The sequence below is a fragment of the Felis catus genome, chromosome C1, assembly GCF_018350175.1.
Source record: "Felis catus isolate Fca126 chromosome C1, F.catus_Fca126_mat1.0, whole genome shotgun sequence".
NCBI lineage: Eukaryota > Metazoa > Chordata > Mammalia > Carnivora > Felidae > Felis > Felis catus.
In genome coordinates, this window is record NC_058375.1 from 6,595,201 (window position 1) to 6,599,013 (window position 3,813).

General features: G+C 53.9%; 1 long non-coding RNA gene across 1 annotated transcript; it reads right to left on the reverse strand.

The window, feature by feature from the left end:
• Nucleotides 1–362: 362 nt before the first annotated feature.
• Nucleotides 363–2,724, reverse strand: LOC109502071. Its single transcript, XR_002160420.3, has 2 exons — nucleotides 1,767–2,724; nucleotides 363–1,610 (listed from the first exon to the last, which is right to left on the reverse strand). It is a non-coding gene; the product is annotated as an uncharacterized LOC109502071 (long non-coding RNA).
• Nucleotides 2,725–3,813: the final 1,089 nt, after the last annotated feature.

Genomic DNA, 3,813 nt, shown 5'->3' on the forward strand with positions numbered 1-3,813 from the left:
AGGGCTACAGCTGGAGGAGGGCCACGGGGGAGCCTGTCGAAAGCTCTGGGGCTCAGGGCAGGGTTCCTGTTGCCCAGGTCCGAGTTCAGGTTGAACGGCGGCCATAATGATTAGCATCACTACTGAGCCGAAGGGTGGAGGAGAACTCTACCTGTTCTCTCCTTCATCCCCAGATACTAACCCTCCTCCATGCCCAGAGGAAGACACTGGGTGCTGCCTCCCAGAGCCTAGAGACCCCGGGGTAGCCCCAGCCCCCTCTGCCCCACCCCCCCACACACAATGGGTACCCGTATCTTGGTCGGTTGGTCGTCTCGTTTGCTTTCTTGGTGCATCCTTAAATAAACTGCAGGGTTTCAAAGAGAAAAGGGAACCGACATTTATTGAGCAGTTATGATGGGCAAGACTCCTGATCCAGCAAATCCACGCGTCTCACGGGGCCTCACAAATTTGTGAAACAGATCTTACTGTCTCCACTTTACAGGTGAGGAAACCAGGCCCAGGGAGGCTGGATTACTTGCAGCAAACCAGGGGCATGGTGACGCTGCGGACCTTTGTCTGAATCCAAAGCCACTCAGGAGAAGGGAGGGCCAGCAGGAGCTCTGAGATCCAGCCCCCAAAGGTGAAGTTCCCTGTTCCTCGTTCGTTTCTCCCCGTGCTGAGCGTCTCTGAGTGGCTGCTTTATGCCAGGCGCCCGATCAGTGACTGTGGCAACCTGGCCTCCGCTCCATTCTGTTCAGCAGGGATGTGGCTCTCTATGAATCGTGAACCCGGAGATGTTTCTGTCCTCCCTAGGCTCTGTGAGGACTGACCCTCGACCCAGAGGCTGCTTCCCAGACACAGGGGGATTCAGCCTCCTCCTGGGAGAATCCAAGCTCTGGGTGTTTCAGGAAATGTCTGACCTGCCAGGTTTCCGTGTGACTGATCAGTTAGAGCCGAGGAAGGGGGGCCAGAGGGGAGGTTTCCCGTCAGCCCAGCTTTTGTCTCTCACATGAGCCCGAGACAGACAAACCACAACCACAGACTCGACCAGCTGTGGAAGCATCGAACAGGAAACCCAGAACATCTGGTGCCCCACTTCCTCTGCAGGCTGTGCAAGTCTGGGTGTGTGTGTGTGTGTGTGTGTGTGTGTCCGCTGGTGTACAAGTCTGTTTGCTTTCCCACTGTTGTTTAGTGGGACGTGGATGCAGACAGGGCTGGAAACCACAGGCCTTGTGGTGACAGGGGAATCAGACATTCACTCCCCAACCCTTATGGTGCCTCCTCCCTCCCCAGACAGTGACCCAGGACGTGACCCAATCTCCCAGGCCACCCTCCAACACACCGGCACATGTTTAGCTTCAAGACACCATGCACTTGAAGAAAGGGATTTTTTTTTTTCCTTTTGGATTAGGTGGTTTTAGAGGAACTTTCTGGGGATGAGGTAGGAGGGTTCTGCCTAAATATAACCTTGCCTCAGCATACAGACCCACAGAAAGCAGAGTCTGGGTGAAAGCTGTTTTTAAAACAATTTGAGGAGAATCTGTGGACGACCTCTGAGGCTGTGTGCTGGTCAGGGGGCTGTTTTCCACCAGCGCCGGTGTCCTCTGTGGACAGCCTGAGGTAGACAGCGACTGAGAAGGGAAGAAACATAAGAAAAGAGAAATAAAGCCCCCTCCCCCAACTGTAGCATGAGGTTTAACTCTTATCAGTCACCTTTAGGAGGTAGGGATTATTATACCCATTTTTCGAAATCATGAAATCAAGATGCAGAGCGGATGTGAACTCACCCAGGATCACTCAGCAGAGCCCGGGCTCAAAATCAAATCTGACCTCTAGCCACATGCTAGGTCCTAAATCAACTTCATTCTTTCGACGGACAGTAACAATCTAAACTGTGCCTCGCACACAGTTGATGGCCAACAAGTGTTTCTTGAATTAATCAACGAAGGGAGTTCTCCTTGCTGGCAGAGACTCTCATCATCACTGCATGGCCGGGGTCAGCACTGCGCGAGACAGAAGCGGCTGCTTCGTAAGTTTCACGACAGTGACACTTCATTTACCTGCAGCTCATTTACTTGGCCAGGTCGACCCTTTGCATGCTAGCCAACAATCGGAAAGAACCACGAGCAGTCAAGAGAAGCCCCAAGCCCTTGAAAGTTCAAATCCTGACCCGGAGAACTTCTGAGGCCCTCAGTCGGAGGGAGTCTGGTTACCCTTCCTTTACAACCAGAGCCTAAAACTTTGCTTGCTCATCTTACAAGCACCGGTCTGGAAAAGGAGATGGCCTGCTACGGAAACTCGCTGGCAAAAGCAATCTGGGAATTCAACTAGCATTTTCGGACTGGTAGGAGGCATTATGGATTCTACGAGGAATGCACCAGCAGACGTAAGAGGCCGACGAGAAGGGACTGAATTGGTCTGATTCTCGGATCTGTGCCCTCCAGACAGCTCCGAGAGAGCCAGATGGGACAGCAGCACCTCCGATGGGTTCCCGGGACAGACTGAGGGCGCAGCAGCGAGCCGCCCTCGACCGCACTCGCTCACGACTAGGTGTTTCGGAGCGACAGACGCCCCAACCTGAGACGACGCCCAGCCGCCTTCACATCGGCAGGTCGGCGGGGCCCTCCTCCGAGCCGGGGTGACGTCACCCAAGCGGCGCGGGGGCGTGACGTCATCCGAGCGCGCCTCCCGCGGGGCCGAAGCCCTGAGCGCGGACTGGCAACGGCGTTGCTGTGGAGACGGTGCGTCGGGCCCCGCCCCCGAGACGGGATTGGAGGAAGACAGGTCAGCTGCTTTGGTGCGGCTCCCAAAGAGCGCGGAGGCCTCGTGCGGCGCTCGCGGCGCGGGTTCCTATGGCAACCCGGACGCTGTCACGCGCCCTGGGGGCGGGCGATTCCCGGGAACCCCCAAAGCGAGAGTCAGAGCCCAGAGTGCAATTTGAGAGACTTTTTTCACCTAAGGTAGTAAACATCGGATGTGCCTCTGGCCCGAATAATGTAGAAATTCAAACTGCCCTAGACTGGATCCCGTGCAGGGCTGGAGGCCCTACGAGGCTTAAATTTATCACTGAAGCCGCGTCGGGTGAGAAGCAGAATCTGACCCAGGAGACTTAGCGCCAAGAGTGGCCTCACCTTTTTAGCCTCGGTTTCTCCTCAACGAGATCTTTCCCATAAGCATATAACATATGTCATTTCTTCCTAAGAAAACCTTTTGATGACTCTACTTCTCCCTGTAGCTCCCAGCTCACCTGTCTCCTTTTTTCCCGAATATCGAAGCTCCTGAAAAGAATGTCGATATTCGCGTCTCTAGCTCTCTTCCCACTGTACCCTCTCCGGGCACGCTGTTTCTTCTTATCTGCTCTGTCAGCAACATTTGCAACAGTTATCACGCTCCCCTGCATCAGACACTTTATTCACTTAGCTGGTGGGACCGTACTCTCGGTTTTTTTGCGGCATCCCTGGCTCCTAGTTCCCCACCTCATTTGCTGGTTCCTCCTCTTTGCCCGGACCTCTAAATGTAACAGTGCCCCCCTGGGACTGGCTCCTTGGTCTTCTCTCTCTTTTCACTTAATATCTTAAGTGATTTCATTTAGTTTCATGACTTTAAAGACCGTCCCTTTTGGCTGATGAGAGCCTGGTCCTCTCCCCTGAACCTCCATACTTGGATACACAACGACCTAGTTAGCATCAAAACTTGAATGCCTACTAGGCAAGCTCAAACTCATATTTAGAGCGAAATTCCTGAGCTTTCCCACCCAAAGCTGCTCTACCTGTGTTCTTTGTAACACAGCTTCTCAGGCTCCAAACCTTGAGTACTCCTTCACCCCACATTCAA